This window comes from Anolis carolinensis, chromosome 3 (assembly GCF_035594765.1).
Source record: "Anolis carolinensis isolate JA03-04 chromosome 3, rAnoCar3.1.pri, whole genome shotgun sequence".
In the NCBI taxonomy this organism is placed as follows: Eukaryota; Metazoa; Chordata; class Lepidosauria; order Squamata; family Dactyloidae; genus Anolis; species Anolis carolinensis.
Genome location: NC_085843.1, coordinates 65,888,799 through 65,903,468, shown reverse-complemented (window position 1 = coordinate 65,903,468; position 14,670 = coordinate 65,888,799).

The window sequence follows — 14,670 nt, the reverse complement described above, 5'->3', positions numbered from 1 at the left end:
CAGACTCTGCAAGGAAGCTGATGAAACCATTGATCATATCCTCAGCTGCTGTAAGAAAATTGCATAGACAGACTACAAATAGAGGCACAACTATGTGGCCCAAATGATTCATTGGAATTTATGCCACAAGTACCACCTCTCAGCAGTAAAGAACTGGTGGGATCACAAACCTGCAAAGGTAATGGAAAATGAACACGTAAGGAATACTGTGGGACTTTCAAATCCAGACTGACAAAGTTCTGGAACACAACACACCAGACCTCACAGTCGTGGAAAAGAAAAAGGTTTGGATTATTGATGTCGACATACCACGTGACAGTTGCATTGATGAAAAACAACAGGAAAAACTCAGCCACTATCAGGACCTCAAGATCGAACTGCAAAGACTTTGGCAGAAACCAGTACAGGTGGTCCCGATGGTAATTGGCACACTGGGTACTGTGCCAAAAGATCTCAGCCGGCATTTGGAAACAATAAACATTGACAAAATTACGATCTGTCAACTGCAAAAGGCCACCTTACTGGGATCTGCACGCATCATCTGAAAATACATCACATATTCCTAAACGCTTGGGAAGTGTTCGACTTGTGATTTTGTGATATGAAATCCAGCATATCTATCTTGTTTGCTGTGTCATACTATGTTGTTGTGTCAATAATAATAATAATAATAATAATAATAATAATAATAATAATAACTTTATTCTTGTACCCCGCCTCCATCTCCCTGAAGGGACTTGGAGCAACCTACATAGGGCCAAGCCCAAGGAAATACAGCAAACAAAATAAAACACATCAAAAAGAAATACAAGCGCGAATATAAAAATTTTACACATTGACATAGTAAAGTTAAAACGTTGAGCATAATAAAACGTGATTTAGACACCAGAATAAAAGTCATAAAGATGAACTGGGCAAAGTGCACCGAGTGAGCTTTGTAAACACGAGGTAGTTGGCTAAAGTGCTACAATCAATGAGAGAGCAACTTGGGATGAGGATGGACCCTGTGGCTATAGCAAACTGATAGAGCAAGATCAAGTGCAACCAATAAGGAAATGGTCACAGGTACAGGATTTACCACGGGGATGGGAAATCATTCTCCAAAAGCCTGTTTGAAGAGCCAAGTTTTTAAGCATTTCCTAAATGTTACCAGGATGGGGGGTTGCCTAATCTCCCTGGGGAGCGAGTTCCAGAGCCAGGGGCCCACCACGGAGAAAGCCTTCTCTTTCGTCCCCACCAACCGCACTTGTGACAGAGGTGGAAGCAAGAGCAGGGCCTCCCCCAACGAACAAAGGGGGAAATGCCATCTGTCAGGAGTGCTTTGACTGTGTATTCGTGTATGGTAGAATGGAGTTGGACTGGATGGGCCTTGTGGTCTCTTCCATCTCTATGATTATATGATTCTATAACTTTAGTTATCTTCATATGCTTCAGCATTGGCTTATTTGTTATCTGCTGTAATCATCAAACTTTTACAGCACTGAATTAATTTTTATTTTTCCTGTGCTTGATTTTTACATATGTCCTTGTTATTTTTCATTTTCTTCCTATCAGCCCGTATCTCCTATTACTCTATGATAATTGTGATTTATTCTTTTAAGCTCTTGAAACCCTTTCCTCTCTGGTTTTCTGTCATTCATAACATTTGTAAGTGCCTGGGTGCATTATTTCATTCCAATCACTATTTAAAATGCTGAACTGCACTAGATCCAGCGCTGAGCTAGAAATGCTCTCTCAATTTGATGCTGATCCATTAATTACCCCTTGAGTGTAGTTTTCAATTGAGTACTCGTTTACTGGTAATTCCTTGTAGTCAGGGTTTCTCAAGTATCCTTTTGAGGTTGTCATATAGAACAATACATCAAAAGCCTGGCAAAAGATATATCAGCTGCGTTTTCTTGTTTACTAATTCTCTACTTGATCAAAGAAGGAAACTAGGTCAACCTGCTATGGTTTAGCCTTAATAAATCCATATTAGCAGATATCTTTACAAAACTGATGATTAAACCAACCAGATAGTAAACTTTAAATCTTCCAGTTTTCCTTTTAAGAAAAAGCCATTTTTTGTGTTTTTGCTTAATCAACCATAATGTTCAAATGAGATAGCCCATATTTCGGACACTTGTCTAGCTGTAGTTTTTTTTGGGTTCAATCACTTAACCAATTACAAATCAACTAGCAGTAATATTGTCTAGTCCACATTTTAAAGGTTTGTTTGCAAGATCATGGGGGACTTTGTCAAAGACCTCACTGAAATAATGATATGCTACATCCATAGCATTCCCTGCATCTACCAAGCTTGTAACTCTATTGAAAAAGAGATAACATCAGTCTGCCATGATTTGGTTTTGAGAAATCCATGTTGACTTTTAGTGATCATAGCATTCTTTTCTAAGTGATTACAGACTGCCTCCTTAATGATCTGCTCCAGAATCTTTCTTGGTATTGATGTCAGGCTGAATGGATAGTAATTGTTTGGGTCCTCTTTTTCTTCTTCTTGACAATGAGAACATTTGCCCTTCTCCAGTCTGCTGGGACTTTTGTTATCCAAGATTTCCCAAAGATCATTGCTAGTGGTTTTGAAATAACTTCTACTAGTTCCTTCAATACTCTTAGATGTAGTTCATCTGGTCCTAGAGACTTGTATTCATTTAGAGTAGCCAGGTATTCCCAGACTACTACTTTACTTATTTTGGGTTGCATTTCCCCCTATTACCTCATGGTCACGGAATCAAAAAGAAATAACTAGAAAATCACAAAGTAGTATGGGATTGAAGCTATCATTGCTGCATCTCCAAGAACATTGTCCATGCTCAGGTGCTGGCATGATGACTACAGCCTACTTCCATAAAACACAAAATTGCCGTTTATACAAAGTGAGTTCTTCTGTACTAATTGCCATTTCTCCATTGGGTATTGAGTATCTCAAAGCTTACATTTCATGCCCCATCATCTGAGTCATGTTATTCCAGTGTTCTGCCTGTTTCTCATCAGTAGTGCTTGTGTATCTGTTGTTTTTTCTGACACTATGGTGTTCTCTTTCTCTTTGTTCCTCAGATGGCATCTATCAGTTTGTTTTCACAACTAATATTAACAGAGAAAAGTGTGAGATGTGGATCTTTGTGAGAAGCAATAATTAGATTTTTTCCTTTCAGGATTTGGAACTCTTATATTGTCTACGTCGATTAGAATAATCATTCTCTTTCTCCTCCAAAGGCACATGGTATTTTGACTGTACAATCATATACAAAATCTGTTAATGGGCAGACATTATTTTAAAAATGTGGATTTAAAATAAATGTCACTATTATTTCTTTTTTCATATGTATGTATTGTCTTATTTCTGATATTAGCTACCAGCTAAAGTGGGGGGTTTTTTTTGCACTATATCTTGATAAGGATTGTTTTTTTAAAAAAAGATCTAAATCATTCAAATTACTCATTACCATAATCTTATTTTTATCATGACCTGTATTCCTTTTTTTTTTTTTTTACATATGGCTGCATATAGCATAATTTTTTTAGATTTAGTCTTTCCTAAATAAATAAAGTACTGTAATACTAAAAAGTAAATGTTTTAGAAAGGCTCATATCTGGAAGGTGAAATTAGTTTCCAGGTATATCAGTATCTAGGGTTACTCAGTTTCTATAACTGTCTGTGAAGACCAGCAAGACATACTGGATTGAGCACTGAACTACTCTGGAAACCAGGGTTCAAATTCCTGCTCAGACATGGAAACCCACCGGGTGACCTTGGCATGCCATACTCTCTCAGCCTCAGAGGAAGGCAAAGACAAATTCATTTTGAACAAATCTTGCCATGAAAAATCTTGTTCATTATGGAAATGACTTGAGGGCACATAGCAACAACTGACAATGAGCAGGGAGTGATGGGACCTTCAGGAATATGTCCCACATCACAATGTTTCCAATTTTCTCACTTTAATTGCTATACGTTGTTTATGATGAAACTGCTTCTCTTTGGATCGAACAACCATATGTTGCACTCTATTAATTTCAGGGTCTTCTGATTAATTGTTTGGGAAATACATTGGAATGGAAAGGGAACATGTGTTAATCCTACTATTTCCTTTTAGCTCAATTGTAAAACAAATTGACATGTCCCCTGCCCTGCACTTCCAGTAGACAGAATCACTGACATCACAGATCAATACATTACTGGCAATTGTAGACTATTTTAGCTAAAATGCTATTATTTAGAGCAATCCTTCCCCAGTCCTGACATCAGTGATGTATCTGATAAACAAGTCCTACATCGGGTCCTAGGAAAAGCTTGAGAAACCTACTGTTTTGGGATATGAAGCTCCTCCAGCATGTCAAGAGAGCAATTTGAGGAGTTATAATCCCAAAAGTAGTATTTTCAAACTTTCCGCAAACCAAAAAATTCCTAATGGAGCTATGATCTGCTAAAGTTCTTTTTTTGGTGGGGTGGGGTCTTTTCATAGATATCTCTCATGTCAGAACTTGATAAGGACTGTTTTGGGAAATTGCATTTTAGACAAAATAGATTCTACAAATTGTTGATCCATTACACAACGGCTGGTGTTGTTCAGTGTCAACTGTGTATTTGGTTGTTATATTCTTATGGAACACTAGAATAAAAAAAAACTCAGCTATTCCAGTCCTTTCTTGTGGCTAAGCAGCTAGTTCAGTGGTACAAAGAGAGCCAGTTGACACTAAGGACCTCATCACATTAAGACTAGGATTCACCATGCATCGTGGTGAATCCAGCAGGGCCCAGCAGGGGCTGGGGGGAACCCAACTTCCCCCTCAGCCCATTCCTGCGGCTTACAACGCTTTCTCTTCACTTGTGCCACAAAACCTCACTGGAAGTAGATCTATGTCATGGGATGGGGCTCGGCAGGCTCTGTGCTGCAAGGGAAGAGGGAGTGCTGTACGATTGATAATTTTGCCCATCTAATGAGGTAGTACGTGCTCACTTCCAGCCACCCAAGTAAGTTGGAAGGTAGGACATGGCTTGATGAGGACAAGTGAAGACTTTCTCTTAAAGAAGTAGTCTATTATGTGTAACTGCAATATATGCTCTTCAGACATGGACAACTGCAGACTATGAAATGGACTAATTAATTCAGACCAACTACCGACTAAATGATTCAGGAAGAGCAAGGCTGTGGCTAAATCTGAGGCAAAGAAAATGCCATGAACACATACTCTGTCTAAATCTTTAGAGACATGCAATCTAGCATCAAGTGAGTATAGGAAAGCAAAGCCTGTTAATCTCTAACATTATAAATGCTAAATGTGCCACTGCCATAGCTTGCACATTAAATACATTACTTCCGTTTCTTTTTGTATTCTGCCACTTTTTCCTACCATTCTGCCTGCTTCAACTTATGCTATCACTTCTCCATTTTCTGCACCTTACAACACCTTATGCCTCCCTTTATTTCTCTATACACCCTTTTACTGCATCTCTTTACTTTGCTCCTTTCTCTCTCCTTTTCCTCATCTCCTTCCTTCATCAAGCCATCTCATGCTTGTGACATGTCTAACTTTTCTTTACCTCACCCCCACAACCTTTGCCATGCAGTTTTTGCCTTCCTGTTGACTTCTAACCTCCCTCTCTTCTCCTGAGTTTTCTTTCACTTGCTCCTTTGAGGTTGCTTCCTTGTAGCTGCCCGCAGCTGCATAGCCAACCCTCACTTCCTCCCCTCTTGCTTCAGTCATATGAAACCAGTAGTGCTATCACTGGCACAAAAGGAGAAGCTAGAGGAAAGGTGATAACTCAAGGTGGGAGGTAGGTGGTAATAAGAATAGAAGGGGGAAAAGGGACATAGGCTGAAGAGAAGATAGCAATAATGGGGACAGTTCTTTTCCTCACACATCATATAGGGAAAGAATCCTTACTGATCCTCATAAAATGGAACTTTATTTTTATGGCCATCTAGTAAATGCATAATACTGTAGCAACTCATGAAAAACTCAATGGAGCCTCAACAGTAGTCATTGCAGTGCAGGTTTTATTCTATATACATCCCTTCTCCTACTCTGCAGGGATTTCAGCAAAACCTTTTTGAACAAGTATTTTCGGCTGACCTGTAACAATGATCCAGTGAATGGGAAATTTGAATTAAGAGGGGATGGGTCAAGGATGACAGTCACAATGTGTGAGATTTCATATACAGGCAAGTTACAAACAAAATAGGTTCTGTAGGTGGAAAGATCCATGAAGAGTGGGAGCCCGAAGGCCAGCTGATTGGCAATTGAAATAAGCAGAGGGACGGAGGAGCCAGCAGCAGCTACCAGTGCCCAGGATACTTTTTAGCCAAAACTCTTTTCCCCTTTATTAAAAAGTAACCCCTTAATAAATGTGCACAGCAGTGCATTGTGCTTATATTTGATTCTTTGTGTCCTCTTTGCCTCCTGTGTCTTTCTCTCCTTTTCACATCTTGCAGCTGGCCCCAGTAACTGCATGATCCCTCACAGCTCTCAGAGCAGGGCTCCTTTCCTTCTTTTCGCCAGAATCTAACCTCCCTTCACCCCAACTAACCCCAAGTCAACCCTTGCCCCCGTGGGTACCCTGGCTCCCATAATTGGTTCCCCCGATATCTACGGATCCCCATCTTGTGTGTTTTATATAATATTTTTATGTTTTATAAACCTTTTGGAGATCAGAAGCCACTGAAGCAAGATTCTGGTAACCTTTCACTGGCACTCCTTGATCTGGGAATTCCCTCCAGTGTTTTTCCTGGTCATCACCTCAATGCATTGCACACAATCACCCATCATCTCAGGAGCCAATCCATCTCTATTTGTTCCATAAACCTGGCTGTACAAGGGACAACAGGACCCTGATACTGGGTCACCTGTTCTTTGTGCAGTAATATGGACACAAAAGAAACACTAATCACCTGGCATTCTTCTCTGACACTCTGGCATGGACAACCATGGACATGGGTGCCGTGACTGCCCGACCTACCCTGATGGGTCACTCACAACACAAAGGACAAGCCTATAATCATCAGGGACCTGATGGTTCTGCTTTGGTCATCTCAAAAGAGAGACAATGTGATTCACTCATAAAACTATGTATTCCTTTGTCTAAATGTTCATTTGGCTCCCTGTCAGCCATTAGAGATAAGGAATCTGCATTGGAAGTGAGGAATGCTCTCTGATTGTCTGGAGAGTGCCACAGTCCCCCCTCGCAGAGGGAATCCTCCCAGCTGGTCATGACATCAACACGGCTCTGCCAGTCAGTGCGAAGCTGGCCCCAGCTGGGCATGTACTGTATAAAAACGTATGTTTGATTCTGGCAAAACATGTCAGCTTCCTTCTTACCGCAAGCTTTCATCCTTTCCAACTGGATTGAATAAATTATCTCAGTGGCTTCTTCTTCATCTGGTGATATTTCTTGATTGTGAAACATTGGGTTGTAGCTTCTTAGTCTCACCAGGCACGGATCCACAGGCAGCCCGCTGCTGGCATTGGTTATCCACTTAACAGATCTCGGTATCTGCGCTATGTGTTTTGCTATCTGCGGTTCACTATCCTCAACCCCTTTAAATTGCTCTATTTCACTATGAACTAGTGTGCTGCCTTAGGTGTAAAAAAGGACACTATCCATTTATCAGTGTTGAAGGAAGATTTATCTACCTGTCTGGTCAACTGTAGCTGGACAGGCAAGAACGCCATATTGTTCCTTTAATCAAGCTTCAAAACATCTTAGAATAATCCTAAAGATCATCTTGTAAGTACTGCTATACATACCTTATTGGGTAAATGCAGCAGAAGGTAACAATGATGGTGATGATGATGATGATGATTAAATTATTTATACTCCACTTTATCTCCCCTGAAGGGGATTCAAAGCAGCTTAACATAAAAACGTTAGAACAGCATTTAAAACATACAAATATACAAATATTAAAACAGTATTAAACAACATTAATATTAAAACTATCCAGGTTAAAACCATAAACGCATATAAAATCACATTACAAAAGCACAGCAGCCCTTGATGGTCTCAAACACTTTCATCTTTAAAAGCCTGCCTGAAAAGAAAGGTTTTAGCCCGCCACCAGAAGGACAACAGGGAGGTAGCCATTCTTGCTTCCCTGGGCAGGGAGTTCCAGAGTTGAGGGGCAGCCATCAAGAAGGCTTGCTCTCTTATTCTCACTAACCAAGCTTGAGATAAAGGTGGGACCGAGATAAGGGCCTCTCCTGAGGCAGGTTCATACAAGGGGATGTGGTCAGCCAAATTGCCTGGACCTGATCAGTCTAGGGATTTAAAGAGCATAACCAGCACTTTGAATTGTGGCCAGTAACAGACTGGCAGCCAGTGGAGCTACTGCAACAGGGGGCTTGTCTGCTCCCTGTAACCAGCCCCAGTTAGCAACCTGGCTGCAGTTCTTTGGACCAGCTGAAGTTTCTGAGCACTCTTCAGAGGCAACCCCATGTCATAGTAATCTAGATGACATGTAACTAAGACATGGATCACCGAGGCCAAATCTGGCTTCTCAAGGAATGGGTGCATAAGTTTTAATTGTGCAATGGCCTTCCTGGCCACCGCAGATACTTGGGCCTCAAGGTTTAATGCCAAGTCTAGGAGAACACCCAAACTGCGAACCTGTGTCTTCAGGGAGAGTGTGACCCCATGCAGCACAAGCTAGATTTCTATTCCCTGCTCTGCCTTCCGACTGACCAGGAATACCTGTCTTGTCTACATTCATTTTCAATTTCTTTGCCCTCATCCATTCCATTACTGATGACAGGCACTGGTTTAGGGTCAGGATAGCTTCCTTGGCTTTAGGTGGAACGGAGTAGTAGAGTTGGGTGTCATCTGCATATACGTGGCACTGCAGTCCAAAACTCCAAATGACCTCTCCAAGCAGTTTGACAAGATGGAATACTATCATCCCACCCAGCACAGAAAACAAGGTCCAAAGTGTGTCCCACAGCATAGGTAGGGCAAGACACCACCTGGGATAGGCCCATAGTTGCCATGGAGGCTATGAAGTTCTGATCCATTTCCAATAGGGCAGTCTCAGAATGGATGTTCAAGTCTTCCAGCACTATTAGCCACAGAAACTCCAACGCCAACCCCGAGACCACACCAGCTAACTCAGGAAGGAAGACTGTTGAGCAGCGGGGTGGGCGGTACACCAACATGATCTCTATTCTGCCTCGGTCACCCAGCTTTAGGTAAATACACTGTGGGATGAGGAACCTGGTCAGGGGGTTGGAATCACAATAGACCATTGCAACTCCACCCCACCCCCCCACCCCCCCACACACACACAGATCTCTCCTGCTGCTGCACAGAGAATCCTGGTGAGCAGAGCTGAGAGAGATTAACCCCCCTACCCAGTCTCATCTAGCCAGGTCTCTGTGATACAAACCAGGTCATTATGCTCATCCCAAATCAAGTCTTGGGAGACAGTTATTTTTCTATTTACTGACCTGGCATTCAACAGCAGCACTTTCTGCCTAGGCGGGCTGTCACCCTGATTATCTGGGCTATGAGATATAGTAGACGGTTTGGGGACAATAAGCATTCTATTTCGTTTGCCATTTTATTGATACTGAACCTGTCTCCCCCTTCCGCATCTCCTCCTCCCCTGTATGACTCCAATGTCTGTCCCACGAGTCCGGGAACTCCCTCCCTCCTTAGAAAAACACATCCTTCCTATATGGGGCAGGCCAACAGATAGCAAACAAAACAATTACATGTTATAAAATAGCATAGTCTGGCAGTGATGAAGCTAATGAGCCTTATTTCACTTTTGAATCATCATCTCTGGTTTTTGCGTCTTGATCAGGCATTGCTATACCTGCTGATTTAGCACTCTAAGACAAGGCCAATTAAACTCAGGTTGTTTTTAATAATGTCAGTGGGTTGTGGATCATTGAGTTATGGCTTGAGGCACCACAGGATTATCTAGTCAACTCTTGGCTCTACAGCTAAACCATAAATGAGTTACCTGCAACTTAACCCATGCTATCCAGATAATATTGCCCACAAGCAAATCACAGAATTAGCAAGGTCTCTGAAACTATTAAAAATACTTTGCCTCAAGGAATACTTCAGAGAATTTAAGTATCTGAAGTAAACTAATCAACTCTCCATTGGTAAATATAGACAGAACACAGAAGAGGAATTTCAGAATTATCCCTGCCACAGATCTCTATCTACCATCTCCTGGCAAATCATATAGCCAAATCTGATTTTAAGCTTTATGGAGTTTCTTTGGGCCACTATCACTATTAGGCCTGTCTTCCTTCATTTCTATGTCTGTTTAGTCAAGCTTCTTTCAACATGAATTCACACTTTTTTTTGTTCACTCTGTTGTTTGCTTGCCTCCTTGCAATGGGGCTCCTTCTCTTTACTGATTCTACTTCATTACTGATTCTATACTGATTCTACTTCACTCTGCTGTTTCCTTGCCTCCTTGCATTGTGACTTCTTTTCTTTACTGATTCTGCATCATGTACTGATTCTGTATCACAAAACCCATCAGAATGGACAAATTTCTCTTCTTTCATGGAAACTGAAATCCAGGGTTTCCCATTTCTGTAATTCTTAGCTGTGGGTAAGGGAATTCCTCAGTGCTAATTTCTCCTTCTCATACTATATTAACTCCAAGGACATAGCTGACTCCTAGAAGTCAGACATTGGAGAAACAGGTTGTTTGGAGCAGGCAGTTCTTTTTTCTTGATGACCACATTGACTCATCCTTACTTCCTTTGTGGTCACTGCATAATACTGATACATGCAAAACCACTAATGTGCCATTAGACTTGCATATAGAATTAACAGAATTTTCATTTTGAATGCTAAACATAAGAGCTCACTTACATGCAACAAGCCACTCCTAGTTACCCTACGTTCTTAATTTCAGCAATATAATTTAGTGCTGGAGAGGTTGGACTGAAACATTTTGCTGTGATTGTGAATCAATAGTCACTGCATTAAAAATCACCCAGAGATCTATCAGTAAATCTATCAAATAATAATAATAATAAAAAAACTTTATTTATACCCCGCCACCATCTCCCCAACGGGGACTCGGGGCGGCTTACATAGGGCCTTGCCCAGGACAATACAATATAACAAAATATAAAAAACAGCAAATCATAATACAATTAACCAATACAATTGATAAAATATACAGTACAACACAAAATCAAACTTCGGTCCCTCCCATAGATAGGTGGATTGCAACAGTTTAAGAAGTAGTCTTTGCAACCTTTACTAAATGGCACATTCCACATTCAGTGACTGCTGAGAAGAAAAATGTCTGTGTATTACCAAGGCCAAACTCTTCACATTAATTTTAAGGTGTCTAGCTGATGGGTGGGGGAGGAGATGTTATAAATGAACAAATGCCAAAGATACTTTTTGACCTCAATGTATATGATGGGAGGAGGCTAATTACAGGAAAAGAAGCCAGCTTTCCAGTAGTATGCATTTGTGGCCTCCATTTCTACACACTTCAAAGATAAAATTCCACAGATCCCATAAAACAACGCACAACACATTCCATGGATTGCCCATAGACTCGGTCTCTGCAGCATATAGAAATGAGTGGAATTGAGATGGGCTGGAATTGACTCCACTTGTCTTCATGCACTTAGAAATGGGTATTTTTCCATGGGATGGCATGGTGCATTTGCTCGTTTTCAGTCTGTTTAATTTTTCAGTGTGGGCTTGCATGTAGGTGATCTTGTTATGCCCCTTGATGCATCTTCTTGCCACCATTACTCTTTGGATTTCTATCCTCCTTTTTGTGTTGCTGTAACTGTGAAATTTTGTACCTTTTAAATTCTGCAATTACACATTTTAAAAAAAATACAAATCGCCCTTGCCCAATGTGTGTGTAGGGGGCAGAATGAGAGCATTACCTCTGCAAACAAGAATTCTGTTCTCTGCAAATGAATATACCTTCAGGACCCATATTCTATCATTCAAGGAAGCAAGGCTAAACATTGTTTGCACCTAGAGCACTTATATTTGCTGTTTTTCATTCCCTTAGTAATTCTGTTTGCCACTTTTTCTTGATGAACAACTCTTATTAGAGGGTTATGCTTCCCATGGAGTAATACCCTGTGGTGGAGACCAGCCACATGTCAGAAACCTTGATCCCAGTAGAGAATGAATCAACAGTCCAAGGTCAAGCCAATAGTCCAACAGAGGTACAAACATTAACAGGATAACGCAAATAAAGAAGCCAATGTCAATTCTCAGGTCATAAGCCAAATGACAGAGTGTCCAGAGTACAAGGTTGAAATCCCAATCCATAAACAAAGGTCCAAGGTAACTTCAGAGTTCAGGAATACAAGCTAAGAGTACACAGTTGTAGTTTCTAGAATCGACTTTGCAGCCAGCAACAAAGTGCCACCCCTGAGATCCTTAAATCCTACATGCAAAGGTGTTGCCTGTTGCTGGGTCTCTTCCCACCTAATCTCAAGGACCTGCGCAGCAGAGACCTCTCTCTTCACAGGTCTGTGAAAGCTGGAACAATTAACTCTTCTTCAATCTGCTCAGATGAACTTGCTTGCACTTGTTCTGGAGGCTGAGAAATATTAGCTCCTTCCATGGGTGCTGCTTCAAAGCTTGGCTGAGGGAGCTGCTGGGCACTGCTGGACTCCAGCTTGATTGCTGAGCCTTCTACTAGTATTTCCTCATCTTTACTTTCCTAGCTATCTTCAACACCACTTCTGCAGGATTAGTTATGTGATGAAATATACTTCAGACAAAGATGTAGCTATGAAGACTGTAAAATTAGAATATTGTCCCTTCTAAATATGAATTCTTCAGCTACAGATGGAAATTTCCTTTCAGTCTTCAAATGTTTAGCATTGTAATAACTTAAAACTTCAGTTACCCATTAAGAAACATTAACTAATTTGTCTGAAGAAAATTTGCCAACCTATTAAGTAAATACAAACACAGCAAATATGTATTCATTTATTTTATATCCTACTACTTTCCCATTCAAGGAGGGATGATAGGATATAAAATAAATAAATAAATAAATAAATAAATGCCTTCATTTTTTTGCCTCACATCACAGCTAGACCCCTGCTTCTGTTCCTAAGGTGATCTTCTAAGATGAAGAAAGAGCAACATCCTCATTCTACACACACAGATCCCACCACACCATAGTAGCTTATTGCCTGGTGTGTAGTATCAGGGCCATAACCATAGGGGGGAGGTTAAAATTTCAACCCCGCACCCCAAAATGTGTAAGATTAAAAAAAAAAACCTGGTTTACTCATAAATTGGTTAACCAGTTTAAATTCATAAGGTTTGGGGGGGGGTTGAACACTTTCGAGGGGGTTTGAACCCTTAACCCCCCTGGCTATGGCCCTGTTTAGTATATCTGTAGCCTAGCTGTTACCTCAGTTCATATTTTGCCAGTACCCAAGGGAGAAGTGGTAATGGGTAGAGAGTCATGAAATCTGAATCTCATCTTACACTCCATCAGGTTGTAGCCATGTCATCTCTTACACGTATAAAATGTATCCATAAAGGGTAGAGAGCCACCATAAAAAACAAGAAACTTATGGTGGGGGAACAGAGGCCAGGCCCTCTTGGGTTTATAGCATTACTTTGCACATAATAAAGCCAGTTGTTACTTATAGAAGTTCCATCAGATTGTAAGTCAGCCATAACAAGTTTGCCTTCTAATTAGTTATTGATTTGCAATTGTATCCTACTTTATGGCTTTGAAGTACTGTTTACAGATGACATTAAACTGTGAAATTATTGCCATTCCATGGAAACCAAACTCTACTTGCTATCTTCTTTGCAGTGGGATGAACTCTCATGAAAGTGATTTCACAAAACAGTTTGGGATTTCAGGGAATTGAAGGTTTCCAAGGACAAAGCCTTCACTGAACTGAAACTGGTCTCTGAAAAATCTCAGAATCATCAGATTTGAGAAGTGGAAGAGACCTCCAAGGCCAACTAGTGCAGCCCTTCCAGAGCTTGGCAAAGTTACATTTTAGAATACAATTCCCTAACTCTATGACTCTATGATTGAAATCTCCTTGCCCTTGTTGTCCAAAAAGTAACATTTTTTTCAAATTATGTTTTTGCTCCATGAAAGATGTACAAACCAGGTGCAACTTTATCATCCCTGTCACATGGCAACCCAATCTGCTTAACTAATGAAGAAGAGTCCACCAACTCCATTGAATTCTGCTTAATCTCTGAGATTTTTCAAAATGTTTTTTTAAAAATCTGCTTCCCTGAAATTTTCATCTCAGGTACTAGTTTTGCTTTCTGAGACATTAGATGACAAAACTTTTTTATAGTGTGTAAGATGTTTCAGTTATTAGAAGACACCTATCATAATTTCACCTAATTTAACAAACCTAGTTCTTTTAGCTGTACCCCATTAGAACTAGTTGGCAAGAAGATGGAAAGAGTAAGAAACATGACTTCTTTGGACTATAGCTTCCAGGCTCTCACTGAGAGATTAAGCCAAGTATAGGTTTAGGTAAAGGCTTTCCCCTGACATTAAGTCTTGTTGTGTCTGACTCTGGGGGTTGGTACTCATCTCCATTTCTAAGCTCAAGCGCCGGTGTTGTACGTAGACATCTGTGGCTGGCATGACTGTATGGAGCGCCAGGTATAGGCCAAAGAAAAATCCAGGTCCTGATAGAAAAGACTTTTTCTTCAGA